The 21,184-nt window shown below is 39.3% G+C and overlaps 1 long non-coding RNA gene across 15 annotated transcripts in view; it reads right to left on the bottom strand.

The window, feature by feature from the left end:
- The window catches only part of LOC128932224 (uncharacterized), a 161,626-nt gene that overhangs the window by 70,451 nt on the left and 69,991 nt on the right, over window positions 1-21,184 (bottom strand). For 6 of the 15 annotated variants that reach the window (XR_013536199.1, XR_013536198.1, XR_013536197.1 and 3 more), the window contains one exon: window positions 13,104-13,685. The exons of 1 other annotated variant lie outside the window; for it this stretch is intronic. This is a non-coding gene — a long non-coding RNA (uncharacterized LOC128932224). Of the gene's footprint in view, window positions 1-983; window positions 13,686-18,759; window positions 18,903-21,184 lie in introns of those variants that run through there. 8 more of the 15 variants (XR_013536191.1, XR_013536193.1, XR_013536192.1 and 5 more) reach the window with 7 other exon arrangements.

Here is a 21,184-nt window from a genome sequence, read left to right as displayed (position 1 = left end):
TTTCACAAGGGGAGAATGCGGAGAATTGGGAAAAGCAGCATCTGAAGAGAAAATTGCTAAATTTTTTCCAGATTTAAAAAAAGACAGGAGTCTTGTAAAAGCACATTAAGCAGGTTGAACTTAGGAGTGAGACTATACAACGAGACAAAGACAAAATCTAAGATACGGCCACAGAGCAAAACAGAGATCTCTCTCCATGAAATCACAATTACAATTTCGATCAGCAGATATCCAAAAACAGTAGCAGTTATCAGAATGATAAAATAACATTTTCAAATGCTGAGGAAAAAAGTCAATCTAAAATTGCATGAGCAACTGAATAGTACTCCGGCAACAAAAACAAGGTAAAGATATTCTGAGACATTAAAATATTGAAAGAGTTTACTACTCATAGATATTTACTGAAAATGTTTCCTAAATATGGAGGTGAAAAATATTGAAAAAGATGTAAAGAAAAAATATTTAGCCAAAAATTTATAAACTTATTAAAAGTTCAAAGTAAATATTGACTATAAATACTAATAATTCTCTGCGATAACTGCTTTAGAATTGTGAAATACTAGACAATAATCACCTGAAAGATGGAGAGGGGGATCTTGGAGAACAAATATTCTAAGGTTCAGGAGGGGGATTAAGATTCTGGCTTAGGTTTTTTTTTTTTAAACATGTGTGTTAATTTTAGTAATAACCACCGATATAATAGAAATAAAATGTATTTTTCCAAATCACTAATGAATAAAGATGAAATAATCCAGAAGGCAGAAAAAAGATGGGCAACCAAAAAATATGGCAATTAGAACTCACAAAACAGCAGTGCAGTTCTTGACAAATATATTTGTCCACACAGAAACTTGGAAAACACAGAAATGAATAAAAAATTAGATTAAATTAAATAAATAAAAATAAAATAGTGAATAAAAAAGGAAACGACAGACTAATAATAAAGTCTGACAATATCAATGTCCATTTAAAAATGACACAAAACAATATCACGCTTGAATGCACACTCATATCACTAGAAGATATGTTCCAAAGTCACTGTGGAGTTTGGCTATCTGGAAAGAAAGTAGAATGGTGGCCGGGCACGGTGGCTCACACCTGTAATCCCAGCACTTTGGGAAGCTGAGGCAGGCGGATCACGAGGTCAACAGATCGAGAACACCTAGGCCGACATGGTGAAACCCCGTCTCTACTTAAAAATACAAAAAATTAGCTGGGCGTGGTGGCACGCGCCTGTAGTTCCAGCTACTTGGGAGGCTGAGGCAGGAGAATTGCTTGAACCCGGGAGGCAGAGGTTGCATTGAACCCAGATCGTGCCACTATACTCCAGCCTGGCACCTGGTGACAGAGTGAGACTGTCTCAAAAAAAAAAAAAAAAAGAAAAGAAAAGAAAGTAGAATGGTACAAACTTGATGAACAAAGAAGACTATAATTTAATCTGTAGTGTCGATTTCTGTGAAAACAAAACCAAAAACAACCAAACAAAAGCCTTTTGAATTAGAGAAGGAAAGAAAGAAGAAAGGAAGGAAGGCAGGGAGGGAAAGAAGTAGAAGGGGCTATAAGAAAAGAATCTTATTAAAAAAAAAAACAAAAAACCAGGCCCTGACACCAGATGTTCACACTCCAGGTTGGTCAGTGCAGGACAAGAAGGGCCCATAAGAGGTATGGATGTGAAAAATAATCAGGAATACTGAGATGCTGAAAAATCATTGAATCTGGGGAAGAGCCAGTGTTGGTCGGTGGCCTGAGCTGCACAGCAGGGGGTGAGTTGCCACAAGACAGTGAAGCTTCGTCTGTATTTACAGCTGCTCCCCATCGCTCACATTGCTGCTTGAGCTCTGCCTCCTCTCAGATCAGCAGCAGCATTAGATTCCAATAAGTGCATGAATCCTATTTTGAACTGTACATATGAGGGATCTAGGTTGTGTGTTCCTTATGAGAATCTGATGCCTGATGATCTGTCACTGTCTTCCCTCACCCCCAGATTGTGCCATCTAGTTGCAGGAAAACAAGCGCAGGGCTTCCACTGATTCTACATTATGACGAATTTTATTTCATTATATATTACAATGTAATAATAATAGAACTAAAGCATAAAATAAATATAATGCACTTGAATCATCCTAAAACCATCCCCACCCAGCCACTAGTCTGGAAAAATTGTCTTCTGTGAAACCAGTCCTTGGTGCCAGAAAGGTTGGGGACTGTTGCCTTAGCACACTAATTACTGATGACTGATTTGCACTTTTTCTTATAGACTGGAAACTGGTGACTTATTTGAAACATACAGTATCTTTGATGGTCTATTTCAAGCAAGCATAGAGAGTAAACTTCATGGATTAAAAAAAAAAAGATAGCACGTTAAGTGAACTTTGCCTAACTGTATTTTAAAAGTCATAAGCTTTTCTTCAAATAATGTCAAGGGCCTTAGTACAAGCCTAGACACTAGGGGACAGGAGGAGGAGGCTGCCTAAGGAATCTCAGTAGGACCAGGATAACCAAGAAGCAGAGAAGCCCAAACCAAACTTCTGAATCAGAACAAGACAGGTTTTTTCATGGCTTTTTTTTAAACTTTAAGTTCTGGGGTACATGTACAGAACATGCAGGTTTGTTATATAGGTATATGTGTGTCATGGTGGTTTGCTGCATCTATCAACCGATCATCTAGGTTTTAAGCCCCACATGCATTAGGTATTTGTTCTAATGCTCTCCCTCCCCATGCCTCCTAGCCCCTGACAGGCCCCAGTGTGTGATGTTCTCCCTGTGCCCATGTGTTCTCATTGTTCAACTCCCACTTATGAGTAAAAACATGAGGTGTCTGGTTTTCTGTCCCTGTGTTAGTTTGTTGAGAATGATGGTTTCCAGTTTCATCCATGTCCCTGCAAAGGATGTGAACTCATCCTTTTTTATGGCTGGATAGTATTCCATGGTATATATGTGCCACATTTTCTCTATCCAGTCCATCATTGATGGGCATTTGGGTTGGTTCCAAGTCTTTGAAATTGTAAATAGGGCTGCAATAAACATATGTGTGGGTGTGTCTTTATAGTAGAATTATTTATAATCTTTTGGGTATATACCCAGTAATGGGATTGCTGGGTCAAATGGTATTTCTGATTCTAGATCCTTGAGGAATTGCCACACTGTCTTCCACAACGGTTGAACTAATTTACATTCCCACCAACAGTGCAAAAGTAGAACAAGACTGTTTTTTGGTTTTTGGTTTTTTTTTTTTTTTAGCTAATCTTGATGTAATGTTTCACCAGCAATCTAAAGAGAGAGACTTGGTATTCAATATATAAAAATCCCAGGTATAAATACCTCTAACACAATGACATATAACGTTCTCATAGATAGCCACAGTTGCATTGTCTAAGTGACGTGAATGAATGGAAGCAAAGTGCTCCAAAACAATTTGCATTTTGGGTTCGGTTTGGGTCTTTTATTTAAACAACCAAAATTTATCAGGCAAATAAACCCAATTTAATTAACAACAACCTTTAGCACTGGGAGCACAAAGACGAGGCCACTGAGCATAGGCTTGGCTGCTCCTGCTGCCTCTGAGGACATCTGAGTCCATTTGTCCACGAGGGATAATCCCTCAAAGGCAGGGGGCAAAGGGAGGCAGGCAGGAGAAGGCAGAAGAAAGCCACTGAGTACTCACTTGTAGTCTCCATTAGCTGGCTTGATAGATAAGACAGAATTCCTTTTCTAGCCACACTATGTGGTCTCTCAGTCACTCACCAATGTCACCTGTGGTTGTGGGCTCCTAACTAGTGCAAGGACTACAGATGAGAGCCTGCTCATTAAGAAGGAAGGCATGGAACTCTGCAGGGTCTAGTTCAGAGAAGGTGCACACAAGCAATCAGACTCCACGAGTTGCCATAGCACACTCATTGGAGACATGAGGCAGGAGAGAGCCAGGCAAGGGCTGAGGGGGCCAGAAGGTGAGTAAGCCTTTGGAACAGCTTAGGACTGTGCCAACCTCACCAGCAAGGTCTGGGGGGCCACCTCTAACCTCATACCAAGAAGGCAGAGGCAGTTTAGTTTAATTTTCAACACAGAGGGGGCTATGCCTTTCACACTGTCCTCTCTGCTCCAATCCAAAGGAATAAAGGCAAAGAAGGGAGAGAGACGGAGGAGGGTGGAAGAGGACACACAGTGGCTGACATGGTTTGACTCTGTGTCTCCACCCAAATCTCATCTTGAATTGTAAAAATGCCCACAGGTCATGGGAGGGACTTGGTGGGTGGTAATTGAATCATGGGGGTGAATTTTTCCCATGCTGTTCTTATAATAGTGGATAAGTCTCACAAGATCTGATGGTTTTGTAAAGAGGCATTCACCTGCACATGTCCTCTTGCCTGCTGCCACGTAAGACGTGACTTTGCTCTTCATTCGCCTTTCTCCATGATTGTGAGGCCTCCCCAGCCATGTGGAACTGTGAGTCAATTAAACCTCTTTCCTTTAGAAATTACCCAGTCTTGGGTATGTTCTTAGCAGCATAAGAACAGACTAATACATTGGCCCTATCCCTGTCCCAAGACCCTCAGAGTCCCAAGTGTACTATACACTAGAGATAGAAGAAGAGCTTGACTCACAACATAACTTCTGGGGTCCAGTGCAAAATGTAAACGCTGGTCCCCTTGCTTAAAATTGTTAATCATTTCAAGACAGTAACAGGTGAAGGGCCAAGCACAGGGTCCTTAGTGAATGAATGGGTTGCAGGCCCGTGAGTCACCCCTGAAAACATAAGAATGCAATTTGAACAGAACTAAATCATGAAAACTAGAACGAATCTGTTTTACCAACCAAGAGATGCTGCAAAGTCATCGAATCTGGGGAAGAGATGTTATCAGTGGGGAAGGTGTTTGACAGAAAACAGTCGGCAGTGATGACTGGGGAAAAAACATTCATATTTGATTCTATGTTGAAACTGTTCATTAAATAAAATATTCATTTTATGAATATTCATTAAATGAAATATTTCCCATTTCAATGGAAATATTCTACACTTGGAGCATAGCCTCTTTATAGATACAATGACACGAGAGTTTGTTAGGAAGGGAGAGCCTGACACACAATCCTGACACCAGTCCAGGGTTTTCCACAATTCTCTCATAGGAGAGGTACATTACCCCCACTGTAGACAGAATTGGAGGTTCTGAGCACTTGAGAGCTGTGCTGAGGGTCACAGAGCCAGGAAGAGGAGAAGGTCAAATTCCAGTCCAGGTCCCTCGGCTCCAGTCCAGTTTATTCTGCCAACTTCGTGCTGCCCGGTGGCTCTACTGCCAATTGTTTGTACTTGGTTCAGCATCACTACACATAGGTTAACTGCGGAGTGAACGCTCTATGGTTCTCTTCCATAGTGTGACTGATTCAGCCTCAGTGAATCCTTGGGGTGTCTTTATGAAATCCATGAAGATGTTCCTCTCTCCCCACATCTATCCAGTCAATCTCCACAACAAACACGTGTTTATGGATCCGTATCTAGGCTGAGTAGACTCAACTCCCCCATTGCAGTCAAGATTTCAGGGGCCAGAGGAGGGAGGGCAGAAAAGTTATATCCCTTAGAGAATGCCAGTTTAGCTAGACTAATTTTTCAATGTACTAAAAATCATAAACTTTGCATAATGTCAAATCCTTATGTAAATTTAATGCATGTAGATGTCCAGCATAACGGAGATCTAGAGTGAAGCTTTCATGTACACAGTTGGGTTAGTTGGTTTTCTTATTCCAAGTGTGCAACAGTGTTTTTATTCAGAGGGGGAAATCAAAGAGGGACGACCCCCTGGGGCTTTGCTTTTCATTTTCTAAGACTATATCCTTCTCCACTCCTAGATCATGATGTTGTACAAGGTGGAATAGATTCCCCTAAGATTCCATGAAGATGTCTCGGTGAAGATGCTCAGCTTAGTGGGTACACAGAAGAGGCAGTGCGGTTTCATAAAGAGAGTGCTCTCTTCTGAGTCTGTCAGATCTGGGTTTAGATCCACTTTCACCCCTTGCTAGCTGATCTTAGGCAAGCTTCTGCTTAAAATTTCCAAGCCTCAGGTTCCTCATCTATAAAATGGGGATAAGTTATATATTCCAATATGCTGTGGTTAAGATTAAATAAGATAGAATTCCTATTCTAGTCATATTATGGACAGCTCATAGTCCTCACAATACAAAATACCCAAAATGCTGGATAAATAAAGAAAACATCTGTTAAAAAGTAAAGTAGATAATATCTACCCTAGAGCAAGGAGAGAAAAAGAAAGTGGCTTCTCTCTGCATGGGCTCTTCACTCAGACCATTCACATCAGTTGGGTCTCTGTTCAAATGTCACCTCCTCTGCCTTTCTCTTCCCTTACCTCGTTCAACTTTTCTTTCCAGCATTTGTCACTGCCTGACATTATATTCTTTGTAAGCAAGGGGACTTTTTTCCCCTATTAAATCCCTACACCTGGAACATGGTGGGCTCATAATAAAGATTCATTTGATGGATGAATAAACCTTTATCTTATGAAGTGAAATCCATTCCTCAAATCTAGTTACTAAATCAATATGGTAGCAATTGTTCTAGGACAAGAGTATTAATCTTTAGTAATGAAACATAATGGGAACAATTCAAACATTTTTACCTAAAATCATTAAATTCAATATTTACCATAAGATAGAAAAGGTAGCAAGTTTTAACAAAATGAGCTTAAAATATCCACGAATGTGGCAGAGGGATTGACTGAACAGCTTGAACTTGACTCGCTGTTACTTCTGTGACAAATAGCTGACAATTTGCATACAAAAGGCTCAGGGGGCACAAGGGGAAGGAAAGTCAGGAAAATTCCCATTTGAGCAGTCACTGAGCTAAGCTGTAAGACCATCACCTTTTCAAGAGAACTAATGTCCTGGCAAGAACCAGGCCAGTTCTGCAAGGCAATGGGGTTGCCTGACTGCCTCTGAGGAACAGGTGACCAAAATATTTGTTTCAAACCGGAACATATTTAATTTATTTCCTAATTTTTAAATGTTGATCTCACTTCTCAAATGCACTTCAGTAGGAACTGGTGAATGCCCCTCTTAGCTCTGAAGAGATTTCCAGACACTCCTACCTCATCCACTGATCTCATTCAGTAAAGGGGATGGGCGATCTATTGGTAAAAGTCAGCTTTTGTCAATCTCTCCCCACCCAACACCTCGCACTCTCTTACCTGGAAATTACTGGGTTTCCAGATTGTTGTATTTCATGTCGTGATGAGGATGCCCTTGGACTGACAGCCAGCAGCACCTTCAAAGAGGGGAGCAGAGCTGGGGAAGGGTCTGTGGAGCTGTGGTTCTCAGGTGTGGTTCCCTGACATGCGCCATGGTCACCTAGAGCTTGTTAGAAAGGCAAAATCTAAGGCACCACCCTCCAGACCTCTTGAATCTTTTAACAATCAAGAGAAGCTGACAAGTCATCAAATCTGGGAAGAGATGCCCTTAAGGCAGCATTGTCAGTGGGGAAGGTGTTTGATAGAAAACAGCTGGTAGTGATCATTGGGGGAAAAAATCATATTTGATTCTGTGTTGTAACTGTTCATTAAATCTGATGAAATGGAAATATTCTACACTTCAGAGCACAGCCTTTTGAAACAGAAACTCTGGGTTGGGTCCAGCTGTCTGTGTTGCATCAAGCCTCCAGGTGATTCTGATTCTCACTCAACTTTGAGAACCACTGGGTAAGAACTAATCTTTGAGTAGCAGAAACTTTCAGAATGGAGGGATTTCATGTTCTTCAGAAGCAAAAGTCCACCCACTGACCCAGTTTGGTATACATGGGTGTGTAAGCTGCACCCTCTCTGCTGTACCAGGGTTGGCATCTCTAATAGACTCCAAACTCAGATTGAAAAACCAACATTCCTCCAAGGAGTTCCCAGGCAATCACAACCGATTGGTTAGAGCAGGCCTGTAGTGTGATACTTATTTGCTACCTAACAAAGCCTCTCTCCCTGACCAAACCAGTCTGGGTAACATAGTGAGACCCTGTCTCTACAAAAAAGTTTTGAAAAACTGAACTAAAATAAAACTCTAGTAGGACAGAAACTGAACTTCACTGAGTCCTACTTCTCACAGCCCTACTATATAGCGAGCTGATCCCTCTGTGTGTGTGTATGTGTGTGTGTGTGTGTGTGTGTGTATATATATGAATGTATATTTTAAATACCAATTACAATCAGAAAAAAAAGTTGAAATAAAGCTCATTTAATGCCTAGAGGACTTTATAAAGAAACACCTTCATTGCTTTCTGGAAAGTCAGCGATGTCCCTCCCCCATTTCTAAACCCAGTGGCTCACATTCAACTTTAAGCAATCTCAGGCTTTCACTGCCATCATCAAAGACCCTCATTTTGTTTCCCCAGTCATTTCCATATGATTCTTTGTGAGCACCAAATCCTATTTTGAAATATAGTCATGTGACCTACTTATGTCTCAGAGAACCTGATTACTATAATAGCAGAGCCTGCATAAAAGGAAAATAACTGGAGTTATTTAAGTTACAAAAATTTAATTTGAAGATTAAAATTTAATTTGAAGATTAAAAATCCTCTGATTAAATATCAGAGGAAGAAAGGGGAAAAAGTCTTCATAAGGTTACTAAAAAAGGCTCATCAGCTCAAATGCAAATGACATTTGACTTTCCGGAAAAAGAAATGCACTGCACTGGATTATGATTCAGTTTCTATACTTCATGTACTCTAATTTTCCCTCTGTTACAGTTACATAAATTTTAAAGAACAAAAGGAAAGCAATTTTCTCCTTTCTAAATCGAAGATAAATGTGAGTGTGCCTTGGAATTAATTTCAAAGCATGGAGTGAATTTTGCCAATAGGTATTTTTGCATTTGTATCCAGTATTTCATTAGAATTTATTTTTCATTCTGGTGAAATCAAAGTGCTTTTGCTTTCTGAAGGTTAGGGGAGAATAAGCATCCTTCTCTGATGAGCCCTCTAGAAAGTGTTTCTGATAGATCTATTTCAACTCGGCCATTCTTGAGACAAACCCAGAGGAAGGAAGCTCCACTCCTGGTATGCCAGAGCAGATGCTTCTGGCTATGGATAAGTGAGTGAGCAAAGTACGGAGAGGCGCTGCTAGGAAATCATGCTGGGAGTTCAATAGCCAAAAACTTTAAGAGGTGCCTGCTCTGAGCCTGCCTAGAGTGGCCACACTGTCTGGCAGAGCAATAGCCTCTTAAATAAGAAACCTCTTATTTCCTCCTCTGTTGTCCATTGCCTAGGGATAGGCACAGAAATTCAGGAAATCCTCCTGCCTCTCAATCCATGCCTACCAACCCTCTCATCTGCCTTTATCACTCAAGGCTACCAGGGTGGCCCCAATGGCATTTACTCAACATTGTTTAACTATTTACTTAGTAATCCTGTGGTGCCCATTTCTCATGGGCACAGCGCTGGCACACCAATGGATTAATAAGTGAATTAGGGAATTAATAAGTGAATGGTTAAAAAACTCACAGACTGGGCCTCAGAGCTCAGAGCTCTAGACCTCTCCCACTTCTTCTGTCCAGGGAAGGTTTCTATTTTGGGTCTCATTTCCTCTGCCTGGAAGCAAGAGGTGATTGATAAATTAATTCCTGCTAATATTCTAGCTTGCGAATTTCTTATTCCTTTCAGATACCTTACAGTCTTAATTCAGTTCAAACCTCCCAGGTGTATTCGGAGAGAGGAATATTTTGGATCTGGAGGGCCTGTTTGTGCCCTCAGTGGACACCATGGACACAGTGCTCCTGGGGAATTACAGCTGCCTAAATTCCTCTGTTGACAGAGAGCAATTCAAGACACCTCAGCTACCCTTGATGCAAATGCAAAGTACAGCCTCAGAGGAGAAAAAATGTTTACAGTAGTCCCGAGTTCTAAAAATAACAACTATGTGAACATACAGATGCTGTCTTGGAATGTACCGGACATAGAAAGAATCACTGGGAGGTCCTGTGCTTTGCAGCCTGTGGCCGGCCGCACTATCTGGTAGAGCAAAATAGCCTCTTAAATAAGAAACCTCTCAACTTCCTCCTCTGTTGTCCATTGCCTTCGTGTTCTCTCTTTCCTTTATAAGACAAACACCTTTTAACTCTGTGCCGTAACACTTTCTGGATTCAGGCTGTGGAGTAGCTGTCAGAAGGAGGCAGCTCATTGTAAAATATTTTAGAAATTACCCTCAACACAAATAATTGTGTCGAGTTTAATGTGGCAGGAGGTTGGGTAAACAAGGGCAGATTGCCATCACATTTGCTGTGTGTGTGTGTGTGTGTGTGTGTGTGTGTGTGTGCGTGCATGTGTGACTAAACATCCGGAAGCTGTCTTAGCAAAGGGAATCAGGAGCATAAAACATCACAAGTCCTGTCTGTGCTGCAAATAAAAGGCATGTCATAGTGGTGTCAATAGATTACATGCTGAGGGCAAAGCAGCACACACAGAAATTAAACGTCTTGCCCCCTTCAAGGAGGAGGAGCAAAGCTTTCTGATGATGCTACAGATAGTTCAGTGAGGCATATCTCTTACCTTTTTAACTAAGCAATGTTGGCACAAATCCACTCCAAAGAATTAGTCTCATCTGATGGTAACGAAGTAAGAGATCAATGAAAGTTTATCCAAATTCACTAACAAAAACAAGATACCATTGTATTTTCCTACTAATCACCAGTAGGAACACATTTCTCCCCCTTCTCACGACAGTATATGTTTTGAACAATATTTGCCATTCTAAATAGCACGTATATGCTAAAGAACGCAAACTCAACAGTGAAGATTAAACTTGATGCAGAAAAAAGGAATGAGGTGAGAAATGCAGCTTATCAAGATATTCATTTATTTTCCTGTTTTGTTAAACCAAAAAGGCACTGCATAGGGAGCCTATTGAAGCAATGATCTTGCTAGAGATCATTTTGGAATTCACTTTTTAAAGACTTCTAAATTTCTTTTTTTAAGACAGAGTCTCACCATGTCGCCAGGCTGGAGTTATCTTGAGAAAGGCTGCAGAATCTTAAGAAATATTCACAAGACAACAGGGATGATATTACATATGTAATGTGTTATGTCTCTATCAAGAAAAAGCAATGATTAGCAAGTACAAGGATACTATGTATAGTTGTGTTTTTAAGAGTATTTATTAGTTAGCATGGGAAAGACCATATGTCTTTTGACAGGAAGTGAGAGAATAAAGATTCAACTCAAGTAACTAGGGAAAAAAAGTAAAAACAAAACCTAGCTAGAAAAGAGAAATTAAAATTCTAAGTTGAAAGGAATTAGAAAACTGAAAATAGTGAAATACATAGAGCTAGAAACTGATTTTTAAATCTTATTAAAATAATATACTGCCTAGCAAACAATAACAAACATGAACACAAAAGCAAACAAAATTTTAGAGATGAGAAAATAAAACCAATCCAGAGATGATGAACAGAGAGTCTGTGGTTAAGTTTCCCAAGCCATGGGCAACAGTGTACATGCATATTAAATACAGAGATCAGCTTGGGTGATCTGTTCTATCAGTGGAGCCGATAGCCCTGAGTAAGGCATGTCTAGAATTCTCTCCAAGGAGCAGAATCTCCAAATATGGTAAATAAACAAAGGTCTGTACATTTCCATAGTCTTCTACAAGAGCAGTTGCAAAATACTTTCTAATGCCCTCTGATGTTTTATCATTTATAAAATATTTTTGAGTATATTGTGTTATTTTATATTAAAAACAAAACATACAAAACACTAGGAGGTAGGTATTATTATCACCCTTTCCTTTTACGGTTTAACAGGAATAGAAACTCAGGATCAAAGAGAAGAAGTCAGTTTCCCAAAGACGCATGGCTGGTAAATGGTACAGGCAGGACTTGGGTCAAAATCTTTGCTACCTGCTTTGGGAACAGACCGCATTCCTCCCCTGCCTTGCCCCACTGTCACCTGGAGAGCAATTTTAAAAGCTCGATTGCAAGGATTTCTCTTTTTTATATATTTTTTAAGATGGAGTCTCACTTCGTCACCCAGGCTGGGGTGCAATGGCACGATCTTGGCTCACAGTTCCAAGGATTTCTTTTATTACAGAGTAAAGTATGTGTACTCTTAATAGTCTACAAATTAAGCAGATGGTTTGAACATGAAGCAAGAGATAAGTTATTTCCAGACAGAAACTATTTAAAATAGTTTGCAGAGGAAGGCTCTTTAATAAAGGGTAGGTCCTCAGAAAAGCACCAATCAAGCTGATTGGTAAGGGGCAGTGAAGCAGCAGCAGGCCCCAAATCCTTCAGAAAATGTGTGGCAAACGCTTGACCCCAGGTGTCAGCATTTAAAGTTCTTAAGGGATGGTGAAGGGCTTAAGACTGAATTAGCATTTATTGTAGTGCTCACAGGACCTCTGCATTGCCTGGGTTTTTTAACCATTCGCTAATCTGGAACAGTAAAACAACAGCTGTTTGGTGGTGCTGGGCCTCATGAGCATAGGACAGCCCTATCACCGTGGCCTTAGGAAAATCCTTAGTGAAGAGGAAGAATAGTGTTACATTTCCACTGCAGCTGTGAGCAGAAAATAGGATATATTACTGACAAGTTTAGTGAAACAAGGAAGCTTTCAAAGATGTACAAAAAAAAAAAAAAGAAGAAGAAGAAGAAAGAGAAGTCCAGATTTGGAAATGTTGGCAGAGCTGGGGAATAGAGAGGCATCAATCACCAGCATCTGTGGCTGACCAGTCAGCTGAGCCAAATGGGAAGGCGACGGTCTCCCTGGACCTTTCTGCTTTGGTCGGGGAATGAGTTGTTGCAGAAAGTAACTGAGAAGACACTAGAGGGTTAAAGGATTTCTGGAGTGTGTAGTCCACGTATAAATTCACTTCAGTGGTGACACGAAACCAAAGCAGATGAGCAAAGGCCTCCCCAAGTACTGATTAGTTACAACAGTGCAGGGGGAAAACCGACGTTTAAAAAATTTTATGTTTTCTTTTGATAAAATTTTCAGGATGTGAGAGAAGAAAACTGTACTGACTGTCAAAAACCTTTCCAAATATAGCTCCAAGTGCTGAGCAAGCTGCAGGGTTCAGTTAGTTTAAGCCACTCAGAAAGTAAATTAGCTTTAGACTCCATAGGCGAAGAGGAAACCTTTATTTCATGTCAACTGAGACGTTAGTGAGAATAACGAACATGACAGAAGCCGTAGCAGAGATTGAGCCATGCGTGGAATGTGAACAGGACCGGAATGAGGGCAAGCAGGTTCCTATAAAGGCATGCAACCAAAATCATTCGTATTTTCCTCATCATGTTATATTTTCCTCTTACTTTGATACTTTGGGCTGGTAAATGTGGGAGCCATTATGCAATTAGTGTCTCAGTGGCCTAATGTTCCCAGATAAGTTAATTCAACTGTTAATAACAAAACATTATTTCTTCGGGGGAGTGTCAAGCAAGATGCGTGAATATGCTTCCTTCCTCATGTAGCTTCCCAGCTTTCCTTAGATTCCACTGATCCAACTCCTTCTGAGTCTTTCGGCTGCATGTTGGCTACATCTCCACTCAGGTAAAACAGCTAAAGTCATTCCCCAAAGCTGGTTCCTACCACAGATGAAATAGCATCAAGAAAGAGCAATTTCTCCCATTGGATATTTAATTCTGCTGATGGATTTAGCTTCTTCACCACTTTCGTATCTTATTTCAGCCAGATTTTTGAAAACTGTAAGAAAAATAATACCAAAAGCAAATATATAGGATAATAATCTCAGTGGTGATTTGGTTAACATTTTCTGTAACATAATAAACTGTAAAAATGGATTTAAGTAGAAAACCTGGATAGACCAATAAATACGAAGGGATTGAGAAAATTATCAAAGAAAGCACAAGCAAAAGGCCCTGAGCTCAGAGGAGTTCATGGTCTTTAAGTTTTCAAGGGACAGATGATTCCCTTTAAATTCTAAGAACAGGGAAAAAAAATAAACAACAGATAATTTTCCAAAAGTATGTCAACCTTTATTATGATAAAAAGAAAAGTGTATGTCAAGCTTATTTATTAATTGATATATACAAAATTCGTTTTATTCTTTTAATCACCAGTAATTAGTGATAATTAGCTATTTGAGTGCAATTATATTCATTAAGTTATCTTTACTCCAAGTGCACCTACAGAAAATGCTGCTGCTTTATGTTATTCATCAGCTTTTAATACCCAAGTTACAGCCTTGACAGCTGAAAAGAAAAACCTAGCGTCCTGAGGCTTAGCTTCTCTAAACTTAAAACCCACCTATCTACAGCTAAAATTCAAAATATTTATTCAAAATAAATATGACTAGAAAATAAAATTAGAGAATATATTAAAATAATAATTTACCATGATCAAGAAGACTTTAGGAAGATAAAAGTACATTAATATTAGGAAAACTAATGAAATAAAGCATCTGCCTTCAACACCAAAGAAGAAGAAAAAAAAAGAATAATCTCACAGATGTCCAAAAGGCATTGAGCATCATTTTTACCATTGCTAACTTAAATGATTTATTTTATTTTTATTATTATTATTTTTGTTTTTTACTTTTTTGAGAAGGAGTCTTGCTCTGTAGCCCAGGCTAGTGTGCAGTGGTGTGACCTTGGCTCAGTGTAACCTCTGCGGGTTCAAGCAAATCTCCTGCCTCAGCCTCCTGACTAGCTGGGATCACAGGCATGCACCACCACACCTGGCTAATTTTTGTAGTTTTAGTAGAGATGGGTTTCACCATGTTGGTCAAACTGGTCACCAACTCCTGTCCTTAGGTGATCCACCTGCTTCAGCCTCCCAAAGCACTAGGATTACAGGCAAGAGCCACCGTGCCTGGCCTTAAATAATTTATTTTAAATATAATTTTGGAAGTTGTCAGCTATCTATTGCTGCATAGTAAATTACCTCCAAATTAGCAGTTTAAAACAATAAGCATTTATTACCTCAGATATTTCATAAGTTAGGAATTCAGAAGTGTCTTTGCTAGATGAATCTGACTCAAGGTCTTTCATGAGTTTGCAATCAAAATATCAACCAGGGCTGCAGTCTTCTGAAGGCTAGAATGGGGCCAGACTATCTGCTTCCAAGCCGACTTACTCACATGCCTAGCAAGTTAGAGCTGGCTGTTTGATGGGAGGTCTTGGTTCCTCACCATTCATTATAGGGCTGCCTGAGATTCTTGCAACATGGCAGCTGGCTTCCCCCAGAGTGAGTAATCAGAGGAAAATTTCCAGGCAGAGACTGCAATGTCTTTTATGAACCAGCCCCAGAAGTCGTCAGACTTCATATCCATAATATTGTTACACACATCAGCCTTATTTACTATGAGAGGAGACTTCACAAAAGTGTGACTACCAGAAGATAAGAATCATTATAGACATTTTGGAGGTTGGGTATCCCAGACAGCTTCTCATATAATACAAATAACATCTATCTTAAGCCATAGACAACGTCATACTTAAAATAGAAATGCTAGAGGAGGTTCCAGTAAAATTGAGAGTAAAATCAAGATGCCTACTATAATCTTATTATTCAACATGTTCTAGAAGTTTTAGCTGATATCAGACACAAACCAGGCTAGGCACAGTGGTTCACACATGTAATCCTAGCACTTTGGGAGGCTGAGGCTGTTGGATCACTCGAGTCCAGGAGTTTGAGACCAGCCTAGGCAAAATGGTAAAACTCTGTCTCTATAAAAAGTACAAAAAATTAGCTAGATATGGTAGGATGTGCCTGAAGTCTCGGCTACTTGGGAGGCTGAGGTGGGAGGATTGCTTGAGCCTAGGAGGTTGAGGTTGCAGTGAGCTGAGATTGTGCCAATGCATTTCAGCCTTGGTGACAGAGAGAGACCCTGTCTCAAAAAATAAAAAAATAAAATAAAATAAACACAAAACAGAAATAAGAGGTAATTTATTGAAAGAAAAGCTTTCAGTGATTTGCAAACCATATAATTATATAAGTAGAAATCTCACTTATGCCAACGGTAACCAGGTAGAAAATGCCATTTGCCACAGCAACAAAAATCACCAAGAAACCAGAATGATCCCAAGCAATAACAGAAGTGTGCTTTACTGAGAGGTCTGAGAAACTAATAACTGTAGAGGTGTGTCATGTTCCTTGATGAACTGATGCTATAAAAACATTAATTCCTTCCAAAATAATGTATAAGTTTATTATGGTTTCAAGAGGCATCCCAATAGCCTTTTAAAAATTGTTGATAAGGGATATTTTTTGAAGTAATGATAGGTTAGCAACTAGGTAAAAAGCGAAGTGCATTTTGAAAAAGAAGAAGAAGGCTATGGATGTCATCTTGCCAGATACGAAAATATGCTTTAAAAAATACAGTTGCCAAGCTTGATACAGATGCAAAAATAAAGAGATAAGTCAATGTCACAAGGTAAACAGTCAAGGAGTAACCCAATATACATGAATTTAAAATAATTTAAATCCGTAGGCAGTTTATTATACACATAAGAATTCCAAATAACATCACAAATTGGAGAGGAAATGAAAGATTGTTAAAAACATGATACTGGATTCATTGGTTATATGTGGAAAAAAAATTGGCCTGGAAAGTATTGTGAAATGTGAAAGGAAATAGAGAACACTTAGTACTAGAAATGGAATCTCTTCATTCTGGAAGTAGGATAAGACCAAATTTCAAAAGAAAGATACAACATCCCCACTTTCAAATCTTACCAAATTCTGACCCGTTCTTTCTAACGTATAGAGAACAAACATGCCTGATGTTGGGTTTTCTCCACCATTTCCAAAGCCTCTCTATATGAGATCATTTTAATTTTAATCAAGTTTTCAGAAAAACTCATGATCCATTTGGGTGGGGCCTGATTCCAGGAAATGGAGCAATTTATTTTAATCTCATCAGTTTCACTTCGAAAAATTCAGAAATCTAGTTCAGCCTTTCAAATTTAAACTTCCACAAAGTGTAAATTTACTCTACCACCGAAGTAAACCTTTTGCTTATTTTGTCTCTACTTAAAGTGGTTTAAAAAAAGAGAATGGTTGGAGCTTGGAGGCACTAAATGTCAGGCTTATTTTGGTTTTTCATTTGTTTGTTTTTAATGTATTGAAATATCTACTACCAAAAGACCTAGAATGGATAAACTGATGATGATGAAGACAGATTGATATAGATGATAGGTAGGATGGATAGATAGAGAGATCAGTCATAAGAAAATGATACTTGTTATTAGTCTTGAAAGCAAGACTTACTGTGGACAGGAAGGAATTACTGCTTAAGGCTTTAACTTTCTGTCTGGAAAGCAATTATTCTCATCCTGTATCAGAGAAAAAGATTGTAGTTGATTTGAAAATAAACACAGTTTTATGTGAACCCAGAACAGAAACACTCAGTAACAAGCTGATGGATTGATCTGAGTTGAACGAATTATTCTAGCTGTGGCTTGGTAACACTGAGTGACACTTTCCCATGGTGCCAACTGCCTGAGTTGCCTACCCAAATCTCATTCCCACTCCCAAGCCCAGATCTCGGCTCCCCTTCATTCTCTAAGGCTCTTTTCTAACATCATTTTGCATCAGAATCAGTTAGGGCATTTCTCAAAAATATAGAGTCCCCGGTATGAGTTAATAGGCGCTCCCAAGTGATTCGAACAGGGTCCAAGGTTGAAAATCAACTGTCTGACTCCCTGTTTACTCCAAATCTTCCTGGACTCCTTTTTTCTCCTATTCAACATGCCACCAATATCTCTGGTTTTAGAATACTAGAATTCACTAACTACACATTTGTAAAGTGTTTTCTTTCCTTTACTTGTGCTGTTGGAATGTATCTCTCCTATAATATTTTTTGGAATGATATGCTTATATTCATGAAACTGCTGTGGTTCTCAGTAAGTGGGTTATTCTCTTCAGCATTTATGCTTTCTGTAAAGTCATATACCAAAATGGCTGATACTTATACACAATTTGTTATGTTCCAAGCACTGTCTAAACACTTTATCTAATTCCTTCGATCGTCACACCATCTGGAGTTAGGCGCCATTATTATACCCCCATTTTCAAATGAGGAACTTAGCTACAGATAATTAATTCACCCAAGGTCACACAGCAGAGCCACCTTCGAGCCTAAGTTTTCTAGCTCTCATATGCAATATTATTCCTCCTCTCTGCTCTATATTTTGTATATCTAGTCAAACTTTTTCAAAGCACAAAACACAGCAAAGTAAACTGCTTCACTAATGAAGATAATGAGAATTAAAAGGCTTCCTGCTTCTTGGTTTGTGAACATAATGGTAACATGGCTTGTTTTTGGTTTTTGTCCCCAAACAGGCAAATCAGTTAAGATTAACTTATAGAGAAATAATATAATTGTCAACTACTTGGGACTTTTGGCAGAGATTAAAGGTCCCTCATAAGTTCTAACAGTCCTGCACTGTGGCCAAAAATGGCTTTGGTGGTGAATGTTTGCACAATAGATAGTTTAATGTGTCATTGTTTCCAACCATTTATTTTTTAAGTATCAAATTATTCTAGTCATGTATTACAGTCTCTTTATCCTATGTGTAGAAAGAAAAAAAGAGAGAGAAGAAAACAATGACCCAACCCAAATATACAAAAATACCTGCATTCACCTCTTCTCTCAATAAACATTTCTTCAGCACTAACTACTTATTGGCCATTGTGTTGGATGCTTCTAGGAATACAAATATGTAGGAGACACCTCCACTCACTGGTGCTCTGAAATCCTGACTGATTTCATGCAACAGTTCAAAATCCACAGAAGCTAAGCCTCACTGCTCACCCAAAATCGTGCAAGGGCTTTTCACTAATTCATGGGAGACTCTGAGCTGCTCGGTTTTATAGACGTTAGGACAGGATAGAACATCCTCCAAGTGACAGACGAAGAAAGGCTGATGATGAAGACATGGCTGGAATTGAAGTTCGCTGCAATCAAAATTCATCAAAATCTTTTAGGCAAAACCAAAACTATTCCCATTAACGTTTAAATTAAATTGGTGTCTAGAGTTAAACTATCCTTCCACTGTACTCCTTATTAGAAATGAGAGAGAGAAACTCTACACCAGTAATTAGTTATAATTGCTAACCCTAAGCTATTTGAGTGCAATTATATTCATTAAGTTATCTTTACTCCAAGTGCACCTACAGAAAATGCTGCTGCTTTATGTTATTCATCAGCTTTTAATACCCAAGTTACAGCCTTGACAGCTGAAAAGAAAAATCTAGCATCCTGAGGCTTAGCTTCTCTAAACTTAAAACCCACCTATCTATAGCTAGTATCTCCACAAGGTTTTTCTTTTATTTATCTATTTGTTAAATATTTTCCTTTTTCCTGCTTTTGTCTTAGTAATATTTGCAGTTATAAAGCAATTTCATATAATGAAAGCCCTTTTTCCTATAAATGAGTAACTGCTATGTTTCCTAATCCCTCTCTAATTAAGGACTAAAATTATAGCTTGAATTATAAGATCATAAAATGAGAAATAACCATTCAGTAACTTAGTATATACAGAATAATGAGCAAATGTTTTATGCTTTCTAAAAGTGACCCCAGAAACCCACTTAAATCAACATGGGAAATGCTTTCCTGAATTTCTGATTAATGTCGCACTTATCTCTGGAGACAAAGACACTAGTGATTAATAAAACAGACAGCAAAGTCGTACTTTTTTTTAAGTTCTGGCATCTTAGCATTTTCAAATGCTGAAATTCATCTGAGGATTAATGGTGAAGGTTTGTGAGACAGTTTTAGCTTGTGCCTTTCGCAGGATAGAGTTAACAAGAGAGGAACTAATCTCCTAAATGGGAGAAAGGAGTCGAAAACAGAAAGATCATAAATTCACTGAGGCCCGTGTACGTAGTTCGCAGAATGGCCCAACATATGCGATTTTCTTGTCATTTGCTGGGATTTATGAGGGTTTTACAGTTGGAGCATAAATTATGTCACATCATTTAGATTATACCAGTGATATGTTTTGTATCCATTCATCAAACTTTAAATCCCACTGCAAACCCGCAAGAGCCGTCCCCAGCCTTGCCAGACCAGAGCCACTTTGCAGCAGGGCACCTGATATTGCACACACTGTACATCTTTGTCTTGTACACTCTATGACCAAAGAAACCAAAAGATAAAATAATAATGAATTTTAATTTCACCTTTCCTATCAGAGGTCTAGAATGCATGAGTCTTCTAGGAAATAGGTTGGCTATCCCAAGCTTATAAAAATGCATAAACAGGAAATTTACCAAAATCGGGAAGTAAACGTCTTTAGAGGGGCTTGTATTATAAAGTTGAATGGGCCAGGCACGGTGGCTCCCACCTGTAATCCCAGCACTTTGGGGGCTGAGGCAGGTGGATCATGAGGTCAGGAGATCAAGAACATCCTGGCCAACATGGTGAAACTCCGTCTCTACTAAAAATACAAAAATTAGTTGGGTGTGGTGGTGCGTTCCTGTAATCCCCACTACTTGGGAAGCTGAGGCATGAGAATCATTTGAAGCCAGGAGGTAGAGGTTGCAGTGAGCCCACATTGCACCACTGCACTCCAGCCTGGAGACAGAGGGAGACTCCGTCTCAGAAAAAAAAAAAAGTGGATGAAAAATTGCTCAAATGGAAAAAGTTTAAAATATATGTTGAATGTGGGACGACAGTAATAGCTAGACCTCTGTTAAATGGTATATTTTTATCTGAAGAAAGCTTTTAAGGGTATAATGCTTAATAGAGCACAAATGTGGAAAACCTCTGGGGCTCCTCCAACTACACCGTGATCCCACCATCTTGGTCTGGTCACATGTCACTCATGCCCAGATTTGGGCCCCTGTTTCCTTCCTACCTCTAGTTTATCATTTATGTAGCCATGCTATAGCCTGCTGTGAGGCAAGTATATCTAAAATACCATTTATTAAATATGCAGTGACTCCCCATTGTTTATCATAGATCCCACCTGGGAATCCCCACCTGGTCTTTCAAAGTTTTCATTATCTTCCCTGCTCCACAGGCATGTGTCTCCTTTATTCCTCTTGGGGAAAAACCCTCTACCCAGTCACCTAATTTGTAGTGTGTGTACATCATGCCATATTGAATTCCTGCATCTGTCTGTGCCTGTGCATATGCTGTTACCTCAACCTGGAAGATCACATCTTCTTCCAGCCTCCTGTTTCCAGCCTTCCCTTATGGTACAGCACAACTTCTTAGGATGTTTGCATCT

This window comes from Callithrix jacchus, chromosome 5, assembly GCF_049354715.1.
Source record: "Callithrix jacchus isolate 240 chromosome 5, calJac240_pri, whole genome shotgun sequence".
Taxonomy (NCBI): domain Eukaryota; kingdom Metazoa; phylum Chordata; class Mammalia; order Primates; family Cebidae; genus Callithrix; species Callithrix jacchus.
This window is presented reverse-complemented; position numbering and strand designations above follow the sequence as displayed.